We start from the raw sequence: 13,225 nt of genomic DNA, 5'->3' as shown, positions 1-13,225 counted from the left end.
ATCATTTTCCCAAGACCCATAAGGAAGTTCTTCATTCCTTGGATGTCTGTCACACTCTTACTATATACTTAAATGTCATGGTACTGTTTTATAGGACCAACATTTATTCCTGACTTTCTAAGACCCGTCTAAAAATGAGTTTCTCCGAGTGGAGAGTGGCGGCCCTTTAGCTTTTTGTAAGGTAGCCAAAGAGTCATGCCTTCATTCATTTGTGTTGACTCCACAAGACCAGCGCTGCTTACCTTTCTATAAAATGTAAGGTATTCCTATGCTGGGTAACTGTATAGCCTCTTTCCTTCAACTTCATCCAGCCTCTATAAACTGGATCTACGTCACCAGAGAAATGCAACCTTTGGAAGAATGATCCTGTTTTCAGCCATCTTATGAGACCCTCTTCCAGATTAAAAGTGTGATGTTTACCCATATGTGTGAATCACAGATGACCACTCAGAGGATTGTAATTACAGGCAATAACCCATTATCCTGCCTAGTCTTCTGTCCATCAAATCACCATTGTAAATCCAGAGTGCTGGGAAGCTATTAATTTAGACTATTGTAAAATAAATTATTAAGTGGGTGAAGAGATCAGCATCTCGAGGGAAGCAGTTAGCCAACATCCACAAGGGAATGGTGAGGTCTAAGTGGAAGCCTCTTTGGAAGCTGACATATTCATCACTGACTATTTTACCCTGAATTGTGCAGAAAATTGAATTCCTTACTTCAATTGCAAGTTGTATGTATGTATGTATGATTCTTAAGCGGTTTTCTTTGTATGTTTTTTTCTGTGGTTATGATTGCTTAGAGTGGTATTCTGATCCCAGGGGCGAGATGGGCTCAGCAGTTAAAGACCCTGAGCTTGTCAGCTGGAAAACTGACAGTCCAGGTTCAAGACCCAAATGCTGTGTATGGGGTAAGCTCCCATTCCTTGCCCCAGCTCCTGCCCCCCTGGCAGTTCGAAAGCTTGCAAATGCGAGTAGATAAATAGATACCACTTCGGTGGGAAGTTAACAGAGATCCGTGCGCCTTGGCATATAGTCATGCTGACCACATGACCACAGAAGTGTCTTCAGACAACACTGGCTGCCATGGCTAAGAAACAGAGATGATCACTGTGCATGACTGTGCAGGGGAAACCTTTATATTTTATTATGAACCATGGCTTCCTGACTGACATTCTTCTACGGCACTAAATGAAAACATAGGGCGACTCTGCATTTTGCCTGCTCAGATAATGTCATTCTCTGTCATCCTCTACATCTCATGTAAGCTATTCCGGCAGATGAATTTCTCAAAGCACAGTTGGCCCTTGAGTTAGTAAAGTGCCTTCGCGGACAAGCAAGAGGACATGGTAATGAATGTATTCCTGGCATCGTCATCTCATTGGTTTCTATTATCATGATTGTTATTTATTCCCCGAGAGACTTATCAACATGTCTGGGCCCACAAGCACCCTGCTGTGAGTATTTCCAACTAGTCTCAAGGGAGGTGACTACCGCCTCGAGGCCCTGTGGAATAGAAATGACTGGTGTGTTTTAGCCAGAAGAGCTCTGGAGTCTGCATTTAATATGTGCTTTTATCAGGAAGAGGACAGACCATGCTTCGTGGGGAGCATATCGTTTCTTTCTCTTGAGCTGAGGGTGATCCTGTGAGTAGGAAGCTTATAGAGAGTTTTCTGGGCAATTTCCAGGGAAACCCGGGTGGAGGAGGTGGATATCATCAGCGGCATTAATGGAAGCAAACCCTGGCCTAATGAGCTGTGATTCTCCCTGAATTGGGTTCACAGAGGCAGGAATTTCCATAATTGATCTCCATACTGCAGGTCACACAGTCGGAGCACCCAGGAATCCATAAAAAGTGGTAGAGGCTGTGAATGCAAGGAGCGGGGGAAGGGAAGGAACCCCTGTGCTTGGGTGGAGCTCTCCTTTGCAGCAATTGGTGAAGAGGGTTTTCCATGAATGCAGTCCTGGCCTTTGGGGGAAAAACCTTTGGCCCCCGGGGGGGCCAGGAGGTACAAAGGATATGCAATCCTTCAGCTGGAATCACCCTCTTCTTCTTTAAGAAAAAGGAATCATTCCTTCTCTTCTGCTACAAAACATTTATGGCATTTCAAAGGTTACAAGCAGTCGGGTTAAAACACCTGGGGTGCAGACAACTTTGTTAGTATTCCGCAGCCATGAGACTTATATATCTTCCTGCAGTTCTGAAACTCTCCTGTTGCCCCAGCCTTGCACCCCTTGGATAACTTTAATAAACAGTTTCAAATAGAACTCATAAAGAGTGGTCGTCTGACAAGAATCAGCATTTTTTGCAAAGCCTGCGCAGAACTAGAGTTTTTAGCAGGAACAGGGGAGCAGAAATGAGCAGCAATGCAGAGGCTTCCTTCAAGCAATGTTAGCTTGGCTTATGGTAGTGGGGAAGCTAAAGCTTTTATTACAGAAACAAAGATGGCATCTTCTGGTTATCTAAATGAGCTACTCCAGAGGTTTCTTTCTACAAGTGTGCCTCCAGATGGAGTGGGATAGAGTTTTCTGAATTCCCAGTCAGGTTAGGAAAGGCTAGATTAAAATTTACCCTCTTAAGAGAGTAATTGCGAAACTAAACCATCACTCTAAGGCCCATCGCAGAAAGGCCAGAAGCATAAAACGTGAGGAACAAATACAACAGAACATTTCGGTCCACCCATTTCAGTAGCCGCTCTTTCTTTAGTTCACTTATGCATGGATCATACTATCATTCTGTTTTCAAAATGCAGGCAAGTTTTCTGGAAAGTCCTAGGAAAATAATAGCACATTTTCAGAAAGGATGTTGCCAGTCAGTGAGCAAATGGCATTGACTGTGGGTGCGTTTGCCATAAGAATAATTGATTTTATTTTTCCTGCCACACTCGTTCCTTAAAGAGGCCAAGCCGGGGGGAGGGGGGAGAGGGGGGAGGAAATCACCTCGTGATTCCAAAGGTACCACAGCTACCCCCGTTCGCTTTTCTAAAGGTCTGGTGAGGGAGACTACGCCAAGCAGATGTACAATTGGAAAGCCTTTTACCAAGTGGGGGCCTAAGAGACATTTTGCTTTCCTCAGATAGGAATTCACTTAAGAAAAACATAAAAATAGCTGACAAGGTCATTGTTCTCTATTAGACTCACACTGGAGAAAATTCCACATAGGTTCATCTTCAATCTCAAAAGACAAGAGCATTTGGTGAAATGCCATCTGCTAAATCTTATCTATTATGCCCACAGAGCCAGGAAGTAAAGCTAAAAGCTTGAGAAAGCAGTAGTAGGTAGCAATAATAACGCTCAGTTTATCTAGCACTTTTAAACGTTCAAAGCACTTTGTCTATGTTGTCTCCATAATCCTTTTAAATTGTCCCGTATTATGGCTGTGGTTGATATTTATTTGGATGCCATCGGGTCGAGTTCAGTTCCCAAAGATTACACAGACAAACGCACATTGACTTGACCTGGCCCTAGTAAAAATTTGTAGCTTTTCCACAAGAGCGCTGGATAGCTTTATCCTTCAGTCTTGTCTAAATTTGTCATTGCCTTCCTCTGTAGAATTGATCTCTTTACTTCTCTGACCCCCTGTACATCTTTACTCTTTGAACCCCAGAAAATAAAAATATCGGCCACCTTCATTTTTGCCAACAAGTTAGGTAAGCATATTGCTTGATGTCAATGTTGTCTTCTTAACACTGAACACTAGGCCAGATTTGCCATTTTCCGCTTTTTGTTTTGTAATAAACTTTTCTAAGGTATTCTTCTGTGTATCTCAGAAACCAGGAGCCTGGTAACTCATTTTCAACCTAACCTGCATGGAGGCATCTGTTGAAGTAAGCTGTAACTCATGACCGTCCATGCCTTTTAATCAAATGTGTTAGTCTGAAAAGGAGCTACAGCACTCTTCCTGATTTGGGGCTATCACTAACACAGATCTCCTCCTACAATGCATATCTCCCACTGTTAGTGTTTCAGTTCTTCATTTTAATTCGAGCTGTCTGGTGGGTTTTTTTTCCTCCCCGCCCTGCCATTCTTGTAACCTATTTACTGTACAGGTTTGATAGATGTGGGAATAATATGCATCCTTTTCTCAACTCCCTGTCAAATTTAGTAGCTTCTTATCCATTGTACAATGTTTCTTTACAAAGAATAACCCCATGTTCGGACACATCCATTAGCCTTAATATATTCCACATTCTGGCATAATCCACATAGTCAAAGGCCTTGTTGCAGTCAATAAAGCAGAAGGAAAGCTTATACTCTCTTGCTCTCTCCATTATCCATATTACATTAGCTAACTGATCTTGTGCTCCTTTTCTGAAACCTGCCTGTTCAGTTATCATTTATCCCTCTATGGATGGCTCTGAGTTTTTTTTTGTAAGAACTGAAACAAACATTATAGTTTAATGAATTGGTGCAAAGTTCCAGTCATTTGCACATTCTCTTGCATCACTTTTCTTCCGTATTGGATATATACTCCAAGCTTTTCCCATCTCTAGGTCACACAGTATTGTTCCATATTTGCTGATATGCAGCTGTTAACTCTTTAACTTTCTTTTCTGCAATTTTAAACCAGTTATTGGATCTATGCCTGGCGCTTTACTTTTTGATCGCTAGTGTATTGCTTGTTAAACCTCTCCAGTTTTTTTCTATAATTCTATAATCCTGTTTGTGAAGGGGATTTTACAGTATAGTCTTTCCATCTTCGTTTAATCGTATTTGCTTCTGTTAGATATCTTCCATGATAATCTTGAATATTCCTATCTTAGCAACACATACCTCTGTGACCTCCTTAAAAACATCTCTCATTTTTCTTTTCTTGTTATTTTCTTCTAGCTGCTGACATTCTTGATTGAGATATCTTACATTGTCCTTTCTTGCTTGATGTTGAAAATCTGCGTTCAGTCACTGTTGCCCAAGGCTTTCATCTTCTGTCTTTCCTTGGCTATCATGATAACTTGTTTTGAAAAGCACTTAGATCTTTTCCTCTTTGAAATTTGGAAAATATTTTTTTCTATTTCAGTTTTCATGATGTCTCATCTCTTCTCATGGCTTTTCAGTTTTTCTTTCACATAAGGTAAGTGTAAAACGAGTATAAGAAACTGAATCTATTCCTTTATTACTTAAGTTTAACTTACGCATTTGATACAAATAATTCATGGTCTATTCTATAATCTATATCTGGAAGTATCCTGGTTGATTAGATTACACTTCTCCATCTTCTATTTCCTCCATTTGATTCTAATGCTAGACATTTAATAACATCCATGTACAGAATATATATTTATATTACCTGAAGCAATTGTTGGCAATATGTATTATTTTTGCAAAATTATATTAAATCATTTCTTGTACTACTATACTTACTCAGTTCAAAGCTTTCTATAATTCCAGGTTCCTTCATTTCTCCATAGTTATTAATAATACTTTATCCTTTCTTGATATTTCACTTAACACCTTTTGTTACAGGTAGTCCTCGACTTACAACCACAATTGAACCCAAAATTTCTGTTGCTAAGTGAAATGTTTGTTAAGTGAGTTTTGCCCCATTTTACAACCTTTCTTGCCACAGTTGTTAAGTGAATCACTGCAGTTGTTCAGTTAGTAACATAGTTGTTAAAGTAATCTGGTCTCCCCATTGACTTTGCTTGTCTGAAGGTCGCAGAAGTTGATCACATTATCCCAGGCACTGCAACCGTCCTAAATATGAATCAGTCACCAAGCATCTGGATTTTGATCACATTGCAGGGATGCTACAATGGTGTCATGCCCCTGTCAGAATCTGACTCAGAAGGGGAAGCCGAACAGCTGACAGGGAGTGGGAGTGTGGCTCCATTGTCTGTGGAAGAAACTGGGGAAGGGCAAAGTCTGGCTGGGCGGAGCAGGGGAGAGGTAGAGCAAGGGAGAGGGAATTCAGAGGAAGTCCCAAGCCTACCCTTCTTCATCCTAGGGCATGCAGGGAGGAACGGAGAAGGGAGTAATGTGAGTTATGTGGCTTACGGGGGCGGAAAGGGCCCTGATTCCCTTCATTAACTGCAGCTGGGAACACAGTATATAAAAAAAGGAAGCTGCACACAGCAAGCTGTTGGGAGCAAATGTGAATTTATCTTGTATCATCGTTGCTTATCTGTGTTCCTGGCGTCTTCCCAACTGTATGAGTTTTGCCGTGTTTTCAAGTCTGAAATTCCTTCTCCTGCCCTGTCAAGCTAACTACTTCAGCTTGGTTTGTTTGGATTTTTAGTTACAGTTTGTGTGTACCTTGTTTTGGACTGAATTTTCTACAGTTAAAGGCTGTTCCTGGGAGAGTTTTTCTCCAGCTGAAGGTAACCTGGACATTGGGGGCAAAGTTGGAGATAATAAAAGAGACTCTTATTGCTTATTTGGCTGTGTTGCCTTTGTGCCACGCCCCGGGTCATCACAAATGGTGGTGTAAAAAACTGTCATGTCAGTTGTTTCAATGCCGTTGTAACTTCAAACGGTCACTAAATGAACTGGTGTAAGTTGAGAACTACCTGTATTTGTCATAGAATTCCTCAGGGGCTTCCATTTTTTTCTCTGTTTCCTTTTTTATTTTCTTCTTTTCTTCAATAGAAAGGAGAGAAAAAATCACTGTCCCAAAGATCTGGCTCTAACGCAACAACAAACTGTAACATTTAACAGGAAATAAGAGCCTATAGAATGCAATCGGATTTACTAAAGACTTATATTTATCATCCCATATTCGCTATGCTTTTTTCCACAACTTCTCTTTGTCCAAATGTATGTGTGTATCCATCTGTAAAGAGATGAGCAGCTACGCTTGGGGTGTGTTCATTGATGGCTTTACATCAAAGAGGAGGGACAACTTAGTGGAGTATTACAGGTCTTTGTGCACAATTGCTTTCTGCAGTTCAAACATTTTAGAAATTATCTGAATGAGAGCAAAGGAGCAATGTTTAATAAAATGTAGCTGACACAGAACTAAAAGGGTTATACTAGGCTATAGAAATCAGACTGAGAACTCAAAAGGGTTTTGGCAGGCTGGAACAATGAATGGAAAAAATTATCATTGAATTGTAATTTTATATGATAAGACCAGAACAATATTTATTACATGGAGTATGATAATATTTGTATGTATTTTTAATTTAATTTTAATTAAATTCATAATAAAATTATTTTTGGCCTGACCCATACACTTTTTGGAGTATGCCTTTCTAGCACACCATTCAAAAATTAAGAATTTCTTGACTAAAACACATTGAAATTCAGCGAATATAAGTATAAACTATATTTATGTATGAAAATATCAGACAAACAAACTGAAAAAGAACCAGCTTGGCATCTGTACATTTTTAAAATATCTAAATTTATTATTGGATTACAGATTGATTATGAGCTGCTATAAAACACAAATTTTAGTTGCATTAAGAAAAATTCCAGATCGTGAGAAGTACTAGTCTGCTCCATTCTGCCTCCCGTTGGTGGTTCACAAGCATTAATCCACATTTGAAGAAAGTTTCTGGTAAATGAAAGTGCATCTTGCAAAAGAGCCAGCAGCATGGCAAGAAACTGCAAAGCCCAGACCTCTAAGCTTAAAAGGACTGGCTATCTGTAGTCATGAGAAGAGAAGATTAAGGAGAAGCATGACAGCTGTTTACCAGGATATGAAAATCTGCCATGCAAAAAGATGGATTAGTCTTGGTATGTTTTGTTCCAGAGGGCAGGATCACAACCATTCGGTTGAAAGTTTGGGGCTAAGATTAGAAGAAATTCCTGGGTGTCGGAGTTGTTCAAAAGTTGCACCAGGAAATGATGAACTGGCTTTCAGCTTGTTGGACCCAAGGAAAATGGAAAGCTGAGGGGTGTTGTTACATGGCTTTGACTTTTTCATGTGCCTGTAATGCAAAGCAAGATCTCTTTTGGAAATGTGTTCCCATTTTTCCTCAAAAAGCTGGTTGTTGGTTTGTTCAGACGAAGTGGAGAGAAAAGCCAGATTGTGATATTACAGGGCTTCAGCATTTGCATTTGCATTCAAAGTTGGATCAGTGTCAAATTTTGCTCCCATACTGCCTGGAGAAGCCAATAGCAAAATGAAGATTTTCGACAGTTGCTGCTAGAAAAATGAAGTGTCTGTCTAAAATAAACATGGAAAAAGGTGTCAATCGATGTCTCAAAAATAAAACTTAAGATTTCGGGAATTATACAAAGCTAAACAAACTCATCTTTTCCATAAAAAGCAGTTTTGAATCTTATTGTCTTATTGTTTATCTCCAATGCAAAATTTTATTTTATGAAAAAGCAAGGTAGGCTTTATCATTATTTTTATGCAATATATAAATGTAATGTAAATATTAAAAATAAGCAGTCATGTTATTATTTATCCAGCCTTAGTCCCAAAGAAACCATTAGTTTTATTCACGGAGATATTCCACAATTTCATTTATCAGTTTAAGAGGCTATGATACCACAGAATTTGAGAGCTTCTGGCTTAATGATTTAATGCTGCAACATGTGCAATATGGAGCTTATAGAGCCTGCGCAATTCAATAGTTTTATGATTTAAATGAATTAAGGATGCCATAGTCTCTGGAAAAACTAATACACTTCTGGTCTTAATCCACTATACTGAAGTGACTGATACGCTGGAGGAGTTAAATGCAACTGCAGCAATTAGATAATAGTGATTATAAAATTTGAGTACTGTATATTATAAATGTATACAAGTTTGACTAAACTCTTCACTGGTGAAGTTGGATTTTGTCATTACTTTTTCCCCGCATTTCCAAAACATGTATTCAGTAGATGCTAAATATTCTGTAGACCTTATCGTGGCATATTTTCAGCTTTAGTTTTCAATTGGATGAATTCTGTCTTATTGCTGTCAATAAAATCATAGCCTTTTGTTAAAAGATGAAGACCCTTGGAGTCAACTATTTTAGATTATAATGGTTTGGCCTCTCTCGCCCCCAGTTGTTAAATCTCATCCAACAATCTAAGAGTCAAATACTTATGGAGTATATAACCCAGCTAGTATAACTAAAAGTTTCCCTGAAAGAGATAGCTTATGTAAAAGAGTTTGGACTGCCTTTTCAGTAGTTGCACACCCCACAAGTAGGAAAGGTCCAAACATATGACAGACAAGTCATATGTTACTGGATTTAACTCATTTTGGCCTTAATATAATCCTGAGAATCTCAGCAAAGTGGTGTGCATGCTGTGTAAAACATGCCAACTGCCCCAACCACATGTTTGTTCTTTCACTTCTATGCAAATAATATGACCTGTTAAATTCTGGGAATGCTGGGATTACGTGATTCCATTCTTCCAATGGAATTAAATGCTGCAGGATGGATATAGTGGCTGCTGTTTCATTTTATTTCTATCTGTTTTCTATATATTCATGTCTTTTTATCATTTTTTCCTGCTGCTCATTTTCTCCCCACCAACCACCAGTGTCCTAAGGTTGGGTATGTAAAATACACAGCCATCTTGCTCGGTTTTAATAAGGAGTAAAAGAGAGAATGAAATCTTGTTGCATCTAATTTAACTTTAGGACCATGGAGAGAGGTTGAAAAAATGGTATTCCCTGGACTTCCATCCTTCTAATGTCTTTTCCACCTTTCTACTAAAGAAGTTTAATTAGTTCCATAAAATGGTGAACAACCACCTGGGCTCTCTCTGAAAATTTCCTGGGATGTGTTAGGGAGAGAGGAAGGGAGGGAGCGGGGAAGGGTTTCCCAATGCAATGGCTTAGGAAACCAGGCGGAAAATGTCCTGCCAAAAGAATCAAGGCTCTTAAGGCAGCTCAAGGAAGCTTGTTTTCTCGTTTGGAGAAGCATTTGGTTATAAACATACTAAAGATAGATGATGTGGTAGAAGACAAATTGCATTTTAACATATATTCTTTGCTAGGGTTTTTCTTTTTTTTGCCCAAAATTTGCATTTGTGTAATGTAAATGCAGTGAATGAGAATACAGTATTCTGGAGACACCTTCCTGCCCCCTTCACACCCAAAATAACCTTCATGTGGCAGAATACCCTGAAATTGCATTTGAGTTCAGAATTGAACTTTCAAGAAGAGATTGGACTGCCATTTGTCAGAAATGGTGTAGGGTCTCCCGCTTTGGTGGTGGTGGTGGGGGGGTTGGACTAGATGACCTACAACTTTGATTATCTGTTATCTGGTGGACACGCAAGAACCTAGAACATGGTTGTCCAGCATTCGGGCTTGCCTAAGCCACTTTGAATGTAGAAGAATTGTCTTGGGCTGCCTATAAAATACATAACATAATTAATGTATATCAATAACAAATTTCCTTTGTTTTTCATTATCTTGTGAGGCCATATTACCAGCAGTCCAGGCCCATATGTGGCCTGTGGGTCACCATTGGATATTCCTGGTCTAGAAGCTATATTGCTTAACTTTGATGGGGTGATAAATGTGAAAAGAAAACATGATTAACTTTGTTCATTCCTTGGCCATTGTTTCAACTCCCAAAATAGGGCAGGTGGGAGATCTGGCCTCCTCTTGTGGTCAAGCAACTCTTGAAAACTCCACCCAACTGGAACACAACATCCTAAAGTTTAGCAAACGTATTCTGGACAAGGCAGGATGTTTAGCCAGCCAGTATTTGTACAGTGGGATTCTGGGGAGAACTTAGATTTTTGCTCGCAATTGCCATAGTGAGAGTCAGATTTCGGTTTTTCTAGCTCTGGAATGAAGCGAAAGGAATCGGGACTCTCTTGTGAGCCTGAAGGCAGACTGCCCTGCAAAACTGTCTGGTGCCTGTCACCTCAGCGCTGCTTAATCCTGGCAAGGCTGTCTGGGAGGAATATGGCGAGGGCAGAGAGCAGCGAGAATGCCTGGAGGCTCAGCACCAGGACGGAAAAAGCTGGCACCTCACAGGTTAATTACATGAGCAGCCAGTTCCCTTATTGACAGGGTAGCTTAGAAAATGCTGAGGCAGGACATACACTGCAGAGTGTCAGAGCCGAGGGAGCTTCTGCTCCCAGATGCCTGCCTGCTTTTCTCTCTCTCTCTCTCTCTCTCTTTCTTTCTCTCCCCTTACTCTTTCTCTCACACATACATCCCCACAGCGCAGCCCCTGCACATACCTCCCCTGCAAGCCTGTCAACTTAACCTGCTTTTCTGTAAGCAGAGGTACCTCTTCTCTGATGGGAGCTAGCCAACCAGCCAGCCCTACACCAGCTCTGTGAGAAGAACGGGTTTGGGTTCTGCTTCTTGGCCTTTTCCCTCTAAGCGTCGGGTATTTTGTGCTCAATCCACCCTAATCTACTGATTGTTGCTCCCTCATTCTCCTGGTCCACCTGGAACACTTCACTCCTACCGTCCCTCTCTGCAACCCCTGCACGAAGCTGGCACATCGGATACCCATGGCCGGTTGTGAGGCACCCAGCGGCCTGCAGCCTTTGTCAAGAGGGCTGTGCCTGTGAAAGGGGGAAACCCAGTCGACATCTCAGGACAGAGGACCAGGGGTGGGGGAGATATCCAGCGACCTGAGACAGATTCACCTCTCCGTGGCTCTGTGGACATCCTGGCTGTCAGCATGATGATGTATTTCTGGGTAGGTCCCTGTTTTGGGTTGGGTAAATCCCAGTTAATTTGTGTGTGTGTGTGTGTGTGCTGTTGGTCGCTTTCAGAGTTTTGCAGACTGTTTTGGTGGATGATGTTACCAAGTAGGAGCTTTTGCTCCGACTTATTCTTCTGGGTGGGAGTGAATCCCTGAACTTAGATTCTGCTTGTCTGTTCTAGATTGTGTGAATTTCAGTGCGTTTAGTGCTTGATTCCATTTGCCTGACTGAATATCGGATGATACTTTTGATGTTGTTGCTCAGAGGAGAGTCCTCCATTTTTCTTTTTGGGAAGAAAGTTAGCAACCTATTTTCTTTATCTCATTTACTATCATGGAAATAAATAAATAAATAAATAAATAAATAACTTCCTAAGATGAGAGTATCTATAGATGCGTATTGCATTTACAGGCCATTATGGGCATGGATCCATAACACGTTGAACATGTATGGTTCTTCTGCCTGCTACTCAGTCTCCTTATTTCTCCACCCAGAGCTCTCTGAACTCGCATGTGATGGCAGCTAAAGTAATAAATCTGTATCTTCAAGGAGAAGAGCCAACTTCAGTTGCATTTATTAAGTTGAAGTGAAATACACTGGGATGACAGGTGCATCGTCATCTGGTATCCTAGATGGGTATGGTATAAATGTAGATTGGAGTGATACGGAATCTTACAGCATCCTATGACTTCTCTGCCATTTTTGTGAGCATCGTGTCTGAATTTGCAGCACTTAAATCCACATACCATAGATTGCCAGGGCCAACTGGAAGCTTCTCTAGCCTTTGCCTTCTGCACCATTTTCCTTGTGCAAAAAAAAAGGGTAAATGGCAATAACTGGAAGAAAGGCGCAGTGCAACGGAATTATAGATAACCGGTCTGAATCTTGGTTTTTCACTCTTCATAATTTTAACCTAGAGAATACTAGTGAATTTTAAGGCACTAAAAAAGGAAAAGCATTCTGATTAACCAGGAATATACTTCAAGCTTGAATGTAGGCATGATGAGAATGCTGCTGGAAATAGCATCTCGCTTCAACTCACTCCAAAGATGCCATAATGTTTCCTAAGAAAATGAGTTCCAGGTGTTTTGCTTGAAACCTATACTTTCCTCCCTACACATATTTTACAACTTCGTTTTAAACAACATCAAACAGTGTTTTTTCTCCCTCTCTTTCTCTTTTTTTTTTCTTTTGGATGAAAGTTATCACTCTATTTTCTTTTTCTAATATATTCTTGTGGAAAGTGTGAATTTCCTCTTCTAAAATTGATTGGGCCACTTCAGAACCCATAAACTTAACTAATGCCAGTTCATAAGAGGAGCCACAGTGAAATTTGCTAAATTGTTGGAGAAGCATGAATAACCACTATAGAGTGAGTGGCAATGTGACTTGGGGATAGTGAGTTACACAGATTCTCTGAACAAGACTGCCATAGGAACACCCTGTGGTCAATTGTTTTCTGGTACTAGCAAATTGACTAAGAATTGCTAAACTTTGAGTTTGCTTGTTTCAAAAGCAGACTGCAGCGAGCCCTGAGTAATTTCCTCTTTAGACAACAGGTTTTACTGTTTTTAAATTATTATTAGAGGAAAAGCATAGGCCTTTCTGTATGCTCTCTCCCATGTTGAATACATGTGTACTTCTGCCTTTTTGTGTGA

At 40.3% G+C, this 13,225-nt stretch overlaps 1 protein-coding gene across 5 annotated transcripts in view; it reads left to right on the top strand.

The window, feature by feature from the left end:
• Positions 1 to 13,225, top strand: part of RBFOX3 (RNA binding fox-1 homolog 3) — a 460,997-nt gene that overhangs the window by 345,460 nt on the left and 102,312 nt on the right. For 2 of the 5 annotated variants that reach the window (XM_087955954.1, XM_087955955.1), the window contains one exon: positions 5,017 to 5,070. The exons of the other annotated variants lie outside the window; for them this stretch is intronic. The gene's annotated coding sequence lies outside the window, so the exon portion shown is untranslated. The remainder of the gene's footprint in view (positions 1 to 5,016; positions 5,071 to 13,225) is intronic. 5 annotated transcript variants of the gene reach the window in all.

This window comes from Notechis scutatus, chromosome 2, assembly GCF_049901735.1.
Source record: "Notechis scutatus isolate UNSWTSFEM ecotype Mainland chromosome 2, rNotScu1.2, whole genome shotgun sequence".
Lineage (NCBI taxonomy): Eukaryota > Metazoa > Chordata > Lepidosauria > Squamata > Elapidae > Notechis > Notechis scutatus.
The sequence above is the reverse complement of the archived record's forward strand: the minus strand, read 5'-3'. Positions and strand labels throughout refer to the sequence as shown.